This window comes from Pan troglodytes, chromosome 11, assembly GCF_028858775.2.
Source record: "Pan troglodytes isolate AG18354 chromosome 11, NHGRI_mPanTro3-v2.0_pri, whole genome shotgun sequence".
NCBI lineage: Eukaryota > Metazoa > Chordata > Mammalia > Primates > Hominidae > Pan > Pan troglodytes.
Window position 1 is genome coordinate 59,224,108 of NC_072409.2, and position 16,256 is coordinate 59,240,363.

At 43.9% G+C, this 16,256-nt stretch overlaps 1 protein-coding gene across 11 annotated transcripts in view; it reads left to right on the forward strand.

Moving 5' to 3' along the window:
• Window positions 1-2,209: 2,209 nt before the first annotated feature.
• Window positions 2,210-16,256, forward strand: part of PIP5K1B (phosphatidylinositol-4-phosphate 5-kinase type 1 beta) — a 306,214-nt gene continuing 292,167 nt past the window's right edge. For 4 of the 11 annotated variants that reach the window (XM_063788521.1, XM_001137127.5, XM_063788531.1 and 1 more), the window contains exon 1: window positions 2,609-3,172. The gene's annotated coding sequence lies outside the window, so the exon portion shown is untranslated. Of the gene's footprint in view, window positions 3,173-16,256 lie in introns of all 11 variants that reach the window. The other 7 variants (XM_009456691.5, XM_063788530.1, XM_063788524.1 and 4 more) reach the window with 3 other exon arrangements.

Sequence of the window (16,256 nt, forward strand, 5' to 3'; positions counted from 1 at the left end):
GGTTCTGGTGATCTGGACCAAGCCTAGCCAATCTCATTCAGACTTGCTTGTGCCTCCACAGTCAAGTGAGGGCTGACTGGTCAAGGATGCCTCAGCTGTTATGACTCAGCTCTGCTCTACGGGGTCTTTCATCTTCCAGCAGGCTTATTCTGGTGATGTCAGAATTCCAAGACTGGAAACAGAAATGTGTAAACATTTTTCCAGTGTTCATTTACATCAAGCCGGCTACTGTCTTGTTGGCCAAAGTAAATCATACGGTTGGGCCCAGAATAGGAGGGGACTACAAGGTTAGAGGGAAAGACCTTGGAGAAAAAAGGAGGTCATTTATTGGGGGGCCACTAATACTATCAAATGTACTACTAGGAACCCATGCATGTTTCTCATAGTTAGAGGAGTATTCAATAGCATTATTAAAGTTTTGGACTGAGGTCAGGAATCAATTGCAAAAATTACATTTAAAATTAAGCAAAATAATTAGATGAATATTTTCTGATTTTTAAATAGGTTTCCAGAATTTCTGGCCAAGTCACTATTGCTCATGATATTGATGTTGTTGTATTATTTCCAATACAGGATGACTTTCCTAAATCCCTGTTGATAGAGTTGGAGATAGAATCAGGAAGAAATACCAGGTCTCATACTACATGGTCATTCATTCCATTAATCAATTCACAGTAATAATGCAATCGTAAGGCTCTTGGTAGAGTTCCTTAGAATCCTGCTTCATAAAGTTAGCTCTCTAAATAGCCAGTGGGCAGTCTGGTTTGACACTTCTCTCTGGAAACCTAAGGCTGTTTGCTTTTGGGCTTTACAGAAGTGGCTCAATACCAGGCTCATTAATGGGAAAAGGGTCATGTGTATGGATACATGTATTTGGACATTTATACGTAATGCATGATCACTTTTGATCCAATGTTTGGTTTTACCTGTCTTCATCTCCCCTGCATTACCAGAAACTGACTTTGCACTTTCACTTACCACCACCTCCCTGGGAGGCAAATTCATTTTCCACTCTGGATTTCATAGCTGAAGTCTGAGAAGCAGGAAAGGAGAGACTGGGATTACCATTCCCAGATCCCAAACTAGCCTGCTAGTTACAGCGGTATGATGCTGCCCCCTATACAGTGATTCGTACCAGTCAGATGAACGGTTCTTTGATCTGTTCTTCTGTCCTCCACCACTGGTCTATCCACCCCATCTTGAACTTTGTTAATACAATATTTCTGCTAGTTATTGTTCAGGGATTGAGAGTCAGGGAAACTGTGTTCTTGTCCTTGGGTTACTTAATGTCTTGAGACCTTAGTTTCCTCATCTGTAAAGCGGGAGGGCTGGACTAGATGTATGTTCCTCCTGCTCTGAGCTGCGAAGCGTCTAGGATGCCAGGAGAAAACTAGACCCAAGTCACAGGGTTCTAAACAAACCATACCTTAAATCTCTCAGTAATGGCCAGCCACATCTGGAAGAAGCAGGCTGGGAAAACAGCTGAAGAATAACAGATATTTGTTTTATTTGTCAATTATGGCTCAGTAAAGCTAAAAAAAATAGATACTTCTGTTATCAAGAAATTATTGCACTTGATTCAAGGCTGATATTAAACCATAGCAGACTCACTCAAGGTGGGGGGTGAGAGAAACAAAGAGATTACAAAACTGAAAAGAGGTGTTCATTTGCAGAGAACTAAGGGAGTATCCTTCAAACAGAAACTGGAAGCCAGAGAACTCTGAAGATAAGGATCATGAAATGTTGTTATTCCCCAGACAGAATGTATCCCACGTTTTCCACCGGCGTTGTTTTTGGTAAAGAAGGGTAAGTGGAAGGAAGTGATGAGGCTGAAAAATACCATTTGCTTCAATTCAGCCGGGAAGGATCCGCTACCTTTTGGTTCCTATTAAGTGAATTCAGCTTTAGCTTTCATGATAGCATTTTCCCAAAGGAGCCCTTTAGATCTGACCCCTACCCTCTTCGCAGCTAGACTGACATCAGGTGACGTTGCAAGTGCCCCCAGCCCACTAAGCGCTATCAGTAGGAATTGGCCCTCAGCCCCGTCACAGCGCTTTCCCATGACATCCCCCAGCTTCTCTCTCCTAGGACCTCCTCGCCAGCCTACCCCTACCTGTTGGGTAGGTCTTACTTGCTGGGAACACCTGCTGTCCTTAGAATGGGAGCAACCAACGCCTTGGAATCCTGGCCTGTCCCTTCCTCGTGAACGGGGCGCCTGCGCTCAAGTGCCGGCTTCGCCGCCTCAGGCAGAGTCTAGCAGGCGGGCGACCAGGCGTAGCTGAGTTCTGTGGCCTGGGGAAAGGGGACGCCCTATCCCCACAGCCCTGTTTCGCAGGGCTTCAAGACGCTGAGAACGGCCGGGAACCCCTGGAGTCTTGGAGGCACCCGCCAATTCCAGGGGCCCACCCCAACCCCGCTCTCAGTCTGGGCCAGCGGCGGCGGGACAGGCGCCCGGTCCCCACACACCGGCTGAGACGCCCAGCCCACTGCGGCTGAAGCTCCGGCCGCTGTCGCTGCCGGTGCTGCAAACCGGTCTGGCTTCGCTGCGGGGCTTGCGGGGATGGGGCAAGTGGGTGGAGAGAAAAGGGGAAGAGCCTGGGCGGCCGGCAGGCGGGGCCTGCAGCCTCCCCAGCAGCGGCAGCCGCCGCGCAACCGGCTCTCTCTGCGCCTCGCTCGGACTCCGGCGCGCACCAAGCGGGAACCCGCGCCCGAGCCCGGGGGGCGCCGCTGCTGCTCCTCTCGGTCCCCGGTTCCCGGTCCCCGAACGCGCCGCGGCGAGGCTGCGCCCGGCAGTGGAGCCGCTCGGAGCTGCTGGGCTTTGGCGGCCGCTCGCTGCTCCGTCTGGCCGGAGGACCGGCGGGGAAGGAAGGGGAAAGCGGGGACACACACACTCGCCGCGGCGCGCGCGCACTGCACACTCGTAGCCGCGCGCCCCCGCCAAGGCGCGTCCGGAGCGAGTTTGGCCCCGCGGCTACAGCCCCGGCACCTGCCCGCCCCCAGCGTTGCCCCCGGCCCCGGCCCCGCCCGCCGCCCCCTCTGCCTTCCCGCCCCTCCCGCCCCTCGCCTGCACTGCTCTCCCTTCGCTGTGGGGAAGCGACAACGTCCCGATAACTTGCAGACTGTGGCGCAACTGGTCTTGGTAGCGGAGGCACCCGAATGCTGCCCGGGTGAGGTAAGTTTCCTGTGCGTCCCCGGCCCCTTCCCACTAGACCCTTCTGAGGGGCTCGCGCTTAGGGGCTCTGCATCTCTGCTGAAACCCGTCGGTCTCTCTACCCTTCCACTTTGCCTGTCTGCGTTGTGCTGGGGGTGACGTGGAGAGGGCGCCCGTGGCCACCGAAGCGGACCTTCGTTCCGCGGGGGCCACAGCTGCGCGCTCCCAACGGACACCCACCCGCTCGTCACCCGGATCCCCGGGGCCGCAGTGACACTCGGAGATCACTCTGGGTTCACTTAAATAGGAGTACTCTCCCCTTTTCCGGGGAACCTGCAGAGTTTGGCAGCGGAAGGAAAGGTCTCCCACCACCCTCCCCCGGTACGAAACAGCGGTGAACTTGTTAGGCGCCCTGGTATCTCAAGAGGGGCTTGCGAGTTGGTGTTCTGCTCATTTCTGGCGCTGGTGCCGGATTGAACAGGTGCGGTATGGTTCCAGTCTAAATGCAGCAACAGACTTCTGCGTTTCCCAGGCTTTCTCCCCCAGCCTGGTCAACGTGACGCTTCAACATCTGGGGCAGGGGCTGGGAGTGTAGGGGCACTGGGGAGGGAGAATGCCCGGGTTTGATTCACTATGCCGGTGCCAGGAGTCGCCAGAACAGAAGACAACAAATGTCTGCTTATCTGGCATCTATGCAGATGAGCGTGTTGTCATTTCTTATCCCCCCCAACCCCCAGCTCTCTTGTCTGGTGCCCAGCGTGGCTGAGTAGAAACCTATTCCGGAGAAGTTATTTGGGTAGATTGATTAATTCTTTCATCGAATCTACTGAAATCAGGGCTCCGAACAAGGCAATCCTAGTTACTCTGATGCTTTTTTAAAGGGAGCGTGTTACAGATCAGAAATAACACCCACTATCATCACTACCTCTCTGTGACATTCTCAGATGCAGGAGGCCCTAGCTTTAAGGTGAATGATCCTTAAGGGACCAGTAGGACCTCAGAATGTGTTAATCTCGTGCAAGGAAGAAGCGGTCTCTGTGTCAGTACTTCTGAGTCTCGGTTTGGGGAACCCCTTTTGTCCCTCTAATGAAGCACATTCAGCCAGAGACTTCTCCCCTGTTCTGCGAAGAGACTGAAGCGTTCTGCAGCTGTTGGAGTGGAGAAAGGCGAAAGGATTGGTTTCATTAGGACTCTAATGTGATGAAGTAGGGTAGTGTTCATGGAAGCATTGCTAGAGCATTCCCAGCTGAAAGGAGACGCTGGGAAAAAACCTTAATCGGCCAAGTGTAAACCAGTGGGAGGTTGAGTGAGTTTCATGTGTGATCTCTGAGCGGAGGGAAACGGTGGTTCTGATATGGTCCTGTGGGCAGAGACTTATGAGGACTGATGAGAAAGCTGGTGAGTTTGAGACTGATGTATGATGACATCTTACCTGAGAAGGAAAACTGTGAAGCACTAAATGATAGAACCACATTACATTTTTGTCCACGTTAAGACTAGAGAGATTTAATAATAACACCTTACATTTGCATCAGTGTCTTGCAATTTGTAAATTCTTTTGAGTGTTCTCACCTAATTCCAAACATTTCTGAGGGAGGCAGGGCAAAGACTTTTTACCATGTAAACACAGAAGGAACATGAGGCTCACAGATTCAGAGATTTATCAAGGTAACAAGTGCTGGTATTAGAATCACAGTTAGGTTTTCTGTCATAACCAGGTGCCTGCTCTGTACTTATATAAGGTGGTTTTTTAAATGGCAGAGTTCTTCTGCATTTATTGTGGTCTGCATAGTCTCACTGTAAATTACTGTTTACATTTTACAGATGAGGAAACTGAGGTTTAGACAAGCAGTGGGAGTTTTCCATGGATTTAAATCTCATTTAGTGGCATTTACAAGACTAGAACTTGGATCTTCTGATGTCCAGTCCATTGCTTTGTGTATTCTGCCATCATTTCAGTTCTGATAGCAATGAGGACACATCATGGAAACTGCAATACACAAAGGACTGTTAAGCATGCCCCCAGTGACCTGGGTTCTAGTTCTGGGACTACATCTGGCTGTATGACCTGGGCCATCATATCACTTCCAAGTCTCAAGTGTCTCACATATAAAACAAAACGTTTGTATGAAATTATGTTTTTTCTTTCCAACTTTAGCATTCTGTGATGTTTACCAATGTGTTTGTAATCCAATGTTATCATTTTCTCTAGAGGAAGGACACCTTTTTACCCTACATCACCTAAGAGACCTAGCTAATTACTCTTTCACCTTTAGTTTATCCCTTCCCACCTTTACTACATTCCACTTCATCAAAGGAATGAAACTTAACAAGTGTGTTTTAGCTTAGCATCTACAGTATATTGTTTAGTTTACTGTTTGACTTGAAAATATTCTGAGGGGTTAAAGTACTGTAAGGTACATGTCAGGGCTTACTTGAATATTCTAATTGTAAGCTCATAACTTTTTTTTTTAGCTTTATGGTTTGCATAAAGTAAGTACTCAGTAAATAGCTGTTGAATTAATGAAGGGGGTGAATGAAGTCATTCATAAGGAAAACATATGCTGTAAAACATAGAAAGCATCTTACCATGTAAATTCCCAACACATAAGATAATTTGCCTACAGGCGTGTGCCTCCTGAAGCTGGCGGGTACAGAGCCCATTGTTGCTCTCTTTTCTGAATGCATCATATAGGGAAGAGCTTTTCTTTCTCCCTAGACAGTAGACTCATGTCATCTATGTTATGCTCTTTTGTTTGCGCCCCCCGCCCCCCGCCGCCCCTTTAGTTGTTAGTATTACAGCTGCTGAAAGATACATTCCTAGAAATTGACTTGTCCCATTTTATGAAAGGGTATGTCTTGAGACGGGGAAACCAACCATTCTGTTTTTAAAACAGGGTATTGAATAAATTTCAGGAGATGCTAATACTGTCTCGTGGTTTCAGAGGGGGAACCTAGTTAACAAAACCAACCTAGTTTCTGTTCCTTTTAACAATCTTCTCTTTCTACTCCTCCTCTTTATATACAGACAAGTAGTGTTTTTATGTTTGGAAGAATGATAATAAAGAATATAGTGATCTTAAATATTATTAATGGATCTGCAATTTATATTGGGGATTGATGTATGTTTCCTTCTGATAAAGAATTTAAATATTAATTAGTTTAGAAGTACCGTTTATGGGTAAGAAAACTAAAACTTAGGTGAATTGACTTACTTATGGTCACAAAGATGATAGCAGGAGGACCAAGATCAATGTGGAATTCTTAAGAAGGTTCATATTCAAGTTTGTCCCAGGAGTTCTATGGTGAAGGTACAGTTTTGACTTTTAGAAATCATAGAGATTAACAGAAAACTTCTGTTTACTATCATTATTAGAGAGTTAGTACATTTGCAAATGGTTTAGCATTTATATGTTTAAGTTTTCTTGCCCAAGCAGATGCCATTAAAAATAACATGTTTTTTTCTCTTTACTTTTTTTTTTGTTTTTTGAGTCAAGGTCTCACTCTGTTTCCCAGGCTGGAGTGCAGTGGCCCAACTCCAGCCTCAACCTCCCCAGGCTCAGGTAATCCTCCCACCTCAACTTCCTGAGTAGCTGCAACAACAGACATGCACTACCATGCCTGGCTAATTTTTGTATTTTTGGCAGAGACAGGGTTTCACCATGTTGCCTAGGCTGGTCTGTAACTCGTGGATTCAAGCAATCCACATGCATTGGCTTCCCACAGTGCCGGGATTACAGGTGTGAGCCCCTGCGCTCGGCCAAAATGTTTGTTTTTATCTATTCACTATGATTCTTCTGGTTTATGTGCATCACCAGACTCAGAAATAATACTTTGCTCCAATCAGTGCTGGGAGAGAGGAAACTGTTCAAATAGAAACCAAAGACCTGTAATCCCATGGGAGGCCGAGGTGGGAGAATCACTTGAGCCCAGGAGTTTGAGACCAGCCTGGGCAACATAGCAAGACCCCATCTATACAAAAATAAAAAATTAGCTGGGCATGGTGGCACGTGCCTGTGGTCCCAGCTACTTGGGAGACTGAAGTGAGAGGATCACTGGAGCCCAGGAGTTCAAGTTTGCAGTGAGCTATGATCGCACCACTGTACTCTAGCCTGGGTGACACAGCAAGGCTTTGTCTCAGAAAAGAAAGGAAAAGAAACACAAATGTATGCTGGTATTCTCAACTTCTCTTCCTGATATATAAAGCCAGAAGCCAAAGGTAGCCTTGTCATGCAGCTGGTAAAGTCATAAATATGTATACATTCAATTTGCATTTGCATTTTGCTTGTACTTCTGTTAGATGGTGAGTCAGAACATTTAATATCCTGGAAATTTTTTTTTTCCCCTATGGCCAGAGCCTTCAGTAGATTCTGTAAAACATCAAGTCCTAAATGTATTTGTTGCCGAAACATGTTCTCTTTGTATCAAGTGCATTAATGGGAGTTGGAAGGAATCCTTCATTTTTTTTTAGAAGCTGGCCAGTTAGAACTGTACATTATGTAGCTCTACTGTTCATTTGTGGTCTTATCAATAGAGCAGGATGTGTTACTTTTTGCTGAGTGCCAGAGAACTGGGGTGGGAGGAAACCTAGGCTTCTGTTTTATTTTTTTTCTTTTTAAAAATCAACTTTAAACTTAATTTATGATGAAATTTTTGGGGTACTGTGTCATAAACAATCAGCTGCTATTGACAGAGAATTGTATTCAGTCAGGTTCCTTTTAATATATAAGATTAGGTCAGGGAAAACAGGCTTGGTTTTGTACATTCTATTCTCAATTGTATTTACTTCTGTATCGCTTCATCAGAGGTATGTAAAGGAGATGATCACACAGGAAAACACAGGAATCCTGCCCAAACTAGATTACTCTTGGAAAGATTTGAAACAGAGTGACTGGGACAAGGTTGCATGTTCAGTAAGCTGACAGTGCCTTGGTATTATCATTTTAAGTTAAAACAAACTAGCACTGGAATAAACAACATGAAGTGTGTGTTCTTGTAGGAAGTCTTCTGTATTGTTTATGGGACTCAACAAACAATGAATATGTAACATGTTTGGGTAATTTACATGATGGATGCACAGTAAGTTCTTGAGACTCATTTTCTCTAATATTTTTAGAAAATCAATTGTGAAATTGCAATGAAATATAAAGCATTGAGTGTTTGGTATTGCTCCTGGTTTTAAAATGGGTGTGTATGTCTTTCAGTGGAAGTTCAGGCAAGGGTTGGAATTGTAAGTACTAGGGGTCCAGAGATTATAATTATCTTGAATTGGAACTAAAGTTCAGACAGGACTGCAGAAAGTTCATTCAGTTTGTAAGAGAAAAGGTGATATTTAAGCCTTCACCATTCAGTCATGCTGAGCAAGGGGTTTGTGGGGGAGGATAAAATTAGAGCGAGCCATAAAAATGTGCTTTCCTTGCTTCGTAGACAGACTTAAGACATGCAGTGGATTCAACATGTTTCATAGTGGGTTTTTAATTTAATATACACTTTTTTTCTTTCTTTTTTAAACCATGCCCATCATTGTGCTCTCTGGATCACTTGATCATATGTTTGGTAATAAAGTAAGGAAACAAAACAGCAACAACAATTAAAAAGCAATGCAACGACCTCCTTGAGGGAGTAGTAAGCACATCATAGGTGTTCAGCAAATATTTGTCAATGGAAAAGGTTAAGCATCATGTTTTATTTATATTTGTATTCTTGGAACTTGGCACTGTGTCTGGCAGGTGGTGAGGATTTAATAAGTGTTTACTGAACAATTTATATATCCAAATGAATATCACTCTTCAAAATCTTGGGATGTTCCATAATTATTCTAATGATTCTATTATTTTTCAAACCATTTTAGAAATATTAGGCAGTCTGATAGATACTAATGTTGATAGTTTATAGTAGTCCTTTTTTTAAATCATAAATTATATTTATTCACTAGACTACAACTTTTTTAACCAAAATGCCTAGGAATAATTTTGCATTATTTATCTTCTTTAGGAGAAAAATAAATATTAAATATATTCTGTTTTATTTGAAAGTATTCAGTAAGCATAGTTCTCAAATGCCCAGAGTGGCTTAATAGTGAGTTTGGTTCAGGGTACAGAGACAAGAATGGACTTTAAGCTTCTCTAAGTTAATCAGCTTAAATATCACCTCCTCCTGGGGACTTTTCTGTCCTTCCAACCTAAAGGAGACCTTCTCCATATGTTTTGTTCACTTGTCACAGGGATACTGATACAGTTTCGACGTTTGTCCCTTCCAAATCTCAGGTTGAAATGTGATTCCCCATGCTAGAGGTGGGGCCTGATGGGAAGAGTTTGAGTCATATGGATGGATCCCTCATGAATGGCTTAGTACACTCCCCATGGTAATGAGTGAGCTCTTGCTCTATGAGATCTGGTTGTTTCAAAGCGTGTGGCATCTCCTACCCCTCCCTTGCTCCCTCTTTTACATGGACTCCCCCTTCACCTTCCTCCATGACTGTAAGCTTCCTGGGGCCCTCTCTCACCAGAAGCAGATGCTGGCACTGTGCCTTATGTACAGCTTGCAGAACTGTGAGCCAAAATAAAACCTCTTTTCTTTATGAATTATGCAGCCTTAGGTATTCCTTTATGGCAATGCAAAAACAGATTAACACGGATGCTTATTCATTTATGTATTTCACTTGTTTCCCTGTGTCCAAACTCACATTCAACCCAAGATTATAAACTCTTAGAGGGCAGAGGCCATGGTTCATAACACTGTTTTTCTAGTGTTTGGCACATAGTAGATCCTCAGTAAATATTTAAATGAATACATGAATAAGCCCCATCCATCCTGTCAAGATGAAGTGGGCCATCATTTAGGTTACTCAAGCTGAATCAGACTGAGAGGACAGTGCTTACGTGTTAGCTATGGCAGCTCCTTTACAATGATGACCGAACCCTTTAGGATGAGAAAACACTTGTTTAGGTGATAAATTCTGGCATGATTATTAAGAAAACACTGTCTCTATTTAAAGACTGATTTCTTTCATTTACTTAGAAATGAATAGTAGTGGACAAAGAAGAGGAAATTATCAAGCACAAAACAAAACATTGCTACACTGTTAAAATGGGCTCTAAATGTACCTAAATCATAAACATATTCATTCCTAATTAAGACACTTTGGTGTTCATATACAAGGCAATTCCTATGATGCCTCACATAAAGGTGGTATTTGAACTGGTATTTATTTGAACATCAGCTACATCAACAGTCCCAATACCGTGGAAGAAGCCAGGGCAGTGACTCTCAAAGTGCGGTCCTTAGACCAAGAGAGTCATCACTACCTGAGAATTTGTTAGAAATGCAGATGAGGCCAGGCGCGGTGGCTCACAACTATAATCCCAGCACCTTGGGAGCCCGAAGCAGGTGGATCACCTGAGGTCAGGGGTTTGAGACCAGCCTGGCCAACATGGTGAAACCCCATCTCTACCAAAAATACAAAAATTAGCTGGGCATGGTGGCAGGTGCCTGTAATCCCAGCTACTTGGGAGGCTGAGGCAGGAGAATCGCTTGAACCCGGGATGCAGAGGTTGCAATGAGCCAAGATCGCACCATTGCACTCCAGCCTGGGTGACAAGAGTGAAACTCCGACTCAAAAAAAAAAAAAGGAAAGAAAGAAAAGAAATGCAGATAAACTCTATGGATGGAGGACAGGCCTTCAGGTGATTCTGCTGCGTACCCAATATTGCCAGTACATGGTAAATCTGTTGCTCCAAGTATAAGCCTCCTGAAGTGTTCAGTATTCCCAGGTAAACCCAGGATGTGTTGAGGGAGTGCTATCTGCCTGCTCCTTCAGAAATATGAGGGGAGAAATGAAAAATTCTCCCTCTGCCAGTCTTGGCTTTTCTCAGAACTGTGCGGATCACAGGAGAGCAAAGTATTGTGAATAGATTGGGTATCTAGGACTTCAGATACAATATAAAAAAGCTTTTGGTAGTCACAGAGCCTGCCAAGTGATGGGTATTATGGGGTTTACAGAAAGTGTTAATATAAACATGGTCCTGGCTGTCAAGGAGGCTGACTGTGCTGAGAGCTTACTCTGTTCCAGGCACTTCTCAAGTGCTGTTTCTTTTCATCACCATGTGCTTCCAAGCTGCAGCATTTCTTCACTGAAGAGAAGGAAATGGAAACCTAGTCAGGTTAGTAGTAACTTGTACCAGAGCACAGAACCAGTAAGGGATGGCATGAAGGTTCTAGCCCTGGCTTTTCCGACTATGAAGCCCATACTCTTTTTCTCTGTTTCATGGTGTAGCACCTCAAAGTATAGTTTTGAAATAAGAGTTTTAAAAAGGAGAACATAAGCGAATCTAAAATTTATATCTCCAAACTAAGTCTTTCTCTGAACTCTAGTTTGCATAATTGACATTGCACTTGGATATCCCAAAGGCACCTCAAATTCTACATGTTCAAAACCAGAATCATGATCTGTTTTCTCCACATCTGATACTCCTGCAAGGTTCCCGGCTCTGTGGTGGGCACCACTAGTCACCAAGTAGCACGATCAGAAACTTGGGAGCCATCCTTGGCTCCACCCTTTGCACACACATCTAATCCATCACCAATGTCTATTGATTTTGCTTCCTGAGTATCTTTCCCATTCCATCTGCTTCTCATCATTTGTGCAGATTCTATCCTAGCCCAACTTCCTGTCTCTCTGCAGGACTGAGCCAGAACCTCTCTGGTATCCTGAGTCCACTCTGGGTCTCCTAGAATCCATTACCCATATTGTAACCAGGGCACTTGTGATGGTTGGAGGGCACCTGAGGCTCGCTGGCCAGATCTCTACTTCCTGTACCCCGCCAAACCCTCACAGAAGCACACAAATTCTGGCCCCAGGGCTCTCCACCTCAGTGGCCTTTTGAGCTCTTGGACAGCCTCTGAGGACTTGTTTTTCCAAGTAGCTTTCTACCCTGATGTTTTTGCTCTCCTGGAGTCCAGTCAGAGGCAGGTTCATAACTACAGTCAAATACTTTTAAAGGAACAGGATGGAAACTCCAGTGTAGCTCTAGGGACTTACCCAACCCTACTGCAAATACCAAGTTCTTAAGAGTTCTCCGGCAGTTCCCAAGGTGCACTCCACTCACTCCAACAAAGAACCAAAGACTGCTCTACTTCCACAGTTGGTTATACTCTGCCCCTGAGTTCCCCCAGGACCCGGCAACATCACATTTGTGGCCACCATAGCAGAGAAATTCACCACCTGTGGTCTAGGAATAAAATCTAAGCCTCTCCCAAAAGGCACCTGTCTCTGACTGTTGACTGTGGCTTATCCTGGCAGCTTTGAGGAAAAGGCCTGGGTTGCTTTGCATAACTGGCAGGATAGATAAAGAAACATGACTCAAAATCATTCTCTCTGTATTTCCTCATAAAAGGAACCAGTTGACATGGGTGCAGGAAAAACTTCCTGACCAAGGGGTGGGGCCTGGGGCTGGGGGTGCTGGACAGAGAGAAACACAGGGATCTGCCCCAGACTCTTCAATGGCCTCCCTTTGTGCCTGGAGTGAAGATGTGGGTCATTGACATGGTTCTGGGGCCCTGCACGGTCCTGGTCCTGCTGCCACTCCAGTCTCAGATCCCCCACTCTGCCCCTTGCTGTTTCTGAGCCACACTTGCACCTGCCAGCTTCACACCCTCTGTGCAGCACACTCGTTGCCCCCTTTGGAGTGTTCTCAGCATTGGTCGACCACGCTTCAGGTCAATTCTAAGGTTACTTTTGAAAGGAGGCCTTGGCCACCCATCCCCAGTCTAGGACAGGACCAGTGGTTCCCTCTCCAGGAGGGCTTCAACAGTATGATTATTTGACTAGTTTCCTCGCCCCCACCAGCTGCTAATCATCAGGGCCCATTGCATCCCCATAGTGTCGGCACATGTAGAATTGTCTTGGGTGAATAAGTAAATGAATACCAATACTTTTACCTTAAAAAAATCCTTTTTGTAAATTCCCACTAAAGAAAGGAAATGCACAGAGATCATGAATGAACCACTTCATATTGCCGATCCTGTCCATGAACTTGATCTTCAACTTTCATTACCACTGCCTAATTTCACCTGTCATGAGCCACATTTCTATAATGGTAGCTGCAGGTATTATCCCCAAGGAAGGTTGCCCCAAAGGCATGATATAAAATATTTCTGGAAGAATACCTGAGATACTAGTGTCTTTGTTTGCCTCTGGGGAGGTGAATTGGCTAGCTGAGGGGCATGGATGGGAGGAGAATTTTCATCCCATATTTATTTGTACCTCTGAATTTGGACCCATATGTGTGGATTACTTATTTTAAAAATTAGAATTGTAAAAGTAAAAGGAAGGAAAGCATAGCAAGAGATGTGAAGGAATGGGAATGATTATTTAGAGGAAAGAAGATGGACATGCAGTTGAAAGGGGGTTGTCCTGAAAAGAATTCCTGTCTTCAAGGATACAGCCAGTTACATCTGACTTGCTCTGCACATCTATGGAGAACTATATGGCTTCAACTTAAAAGGGATGCCATACCATATAACTTGACTTAAATAGGTTTGCCTGATCTCTCCCATCACAGAATATAACATTTATTCTAAATATAAAGGCTAATAGAACCTAATTATTTAAGAGGGAAGCAGTTGTTAAAGAAGAAGTTAGTTGGAGGCTAAAGCATTCTCCTTGAAGACATACAAGTGCCCAAGAAACATGAAAAAATGCTTATCATCACTAATCACCAGAGAAGTGCAAATCAAAACCACAATGAGATACCATCTCATACCAGTCAGAATGGCTATGATTAAAAAGTCAAAAAACAACATATGCTGGCAAGGTTCAGAGAAAAGGGAGCACTTATGCACGATTGGTTGGTTTGCAGATTAGTTCAGCCACTGTGGAAAACAGTTTGGAGATTTCTCAAAGAACTGAAAATAGAATTATCATTCAACCCAGCAATCCCATTACTGGATATATACCCAAAGGAAAATGAATTGTTTTATCAAAAAGACACCTGCAGTCACACGTTCATTGCAGCGCTATTCATAATAGCAAAGACAAGGAATCAACCTAGGTGACCATCAATGATGGATTGGATGAAGAAAATGTGGTATATATACACCATGGAATATTATGCAGCCATAAGAAAAAACAAAATCATGTTCTGTAGCATAATGGATGCACCTGGAGGCCATTATCCTAAGCAAATTAACACAGAAGCAACCAAATACCGCGTGTTCTCACTTATAAGTGTGAGCTAACCATTGGGTACACATGGACATAAAATTGGGAACAGTAGATACTGGGAGCTCCAAAGGGGACAGGGAAGGAGGGAGGTAAGGGTTGAAAAACTACCTATCAGGTATTGTGTTCACTACTTGGGTGATGGGTTCAATTGAAGCCCAATCCTCAACATCATGCAATATATCCAGGTAACAAACCTGCATGTGTAACCCCTGAATCTAAAATCTGAAAAAAAAAATTCTCTTTTATGATCCAGGTATTTTTAGAATAGAATAAGAGACTGGACGGTAGCATCCTATAAAAACTGGTTAATATAAGTTGGCATAACCCAAGCTTGCATTTAATCTTTGCACATAGCTTTTCCAGTTAGTCAAACTTGAACTGTAAATAAGAGAAAAATACCAACTTGTCTTAGGTGGTTCAGGCTGCCATAACAAAGTGTCAAAAACTGGGTGGTTCATAAACAAAAACAGTTTATTTCTCATAGTTCTGGAGGCTAAGAGTCCAAGATCAGGTGCCAGCATGGTCAGGTTCTGGAGAGGGCTCTCTTCCAGCTTACAGATGGCAAACTTCTTCTAGTACCCTCATGTGACAGAAAGAGGGAGAAAGAGCTTTCTGGGATCTCCTTTATAAGAGCCCGAATCCCACCCTATGACCTAATCACCTCCTAATACCATCATCTTGGGGTTAGGATTTTGATATGAATTTTGAGGGGGACACATTCAGTACCTTGGATAGTCCTTTGTAGCCCAGTCAGTGTGCTATAAGAAACACATCCTGTGTTGAAACCTAGTATATACATAGACATACAAATAATAAATATAACAGAAATAAAGGTTTCATGAAACAGTACTTAGCCATACCACATGAAATGTCCTCTGTTATTTTCTGTTGTGTTCCCTCACAACTCCAACTTCCACCATACACTGGTCATGAGCCACTGAATTGACTTTACTCCCTACTGAAGGGCGGAGACCTGCAATTTATTTAGAAAGCCATCCCCCTGGCACTGCCTATGATGTGTGTCAGCCTAGAGGTGTGCATTTACTGAGGAGCTGACAGGACTCCACATATAGTGCTCTGTCCACTCCTATGAAACCACAGAAAGTTGTGAGTTTAAAACCCCCTAAAGACTCCCCTTGCAAAGTTTTATCAAGAAGGCATAGTAAAACTTGGAGAGTAGACATATGATAGAACTTTGAGTTGGACAAAAGTGACTCAGATGGCTGCCTTGTCTGTCATAAAACATATGTAAGCTTCAGTCATCAAACATGGCCTTTAACCTGGGAAATGTCTATATTTTTTCCTATAGTGCTCACCCTAAAGTTCACACTAATTTATTTTAGTAAGAACCTAAATACTGTAAGGAAAACAATCTCTGACTTTAAAAATATGTGAAGAATAATTTGACAGTGTAGTTTTTTTCTTCCTGAAATTCCTTCAGACATTAAGCCTGCTCATTTTCATTGGCCACTGAAGCACAAAATTGAAGGGGCTCAAAATAGGGAACCCTTGGCTATGCAGAACCTTTGGGCAGGCTGTTTTACTTCTAGAAAACATTTCCTGATTGCTTGCTCCTTTAACTGCCAGCAATTATTATGGCCAAGTTTTGTATAGAAAATTTTCCCAGCATTGTCTCATCTGTCCCTGATTCTTTAAAAGATTATACAGAACAGAGTGTATCTTTTATGCTACTGTAAAGTGATAGATTTAGTATTCATTCAGGAATGCAAGGCTCTTTGCCCCTAAACCAAATGGCCCTACTTTGCTGTCTTCTAAAATCTTGTCTGCTTTTTCTTGATAATTTTTTTTGGCCCTACTTCTGTGGCTCTCAGCAGTGAGCCCCTTCACTCATTGTTGGCTAGTCCATTGTGATTTTGGGAA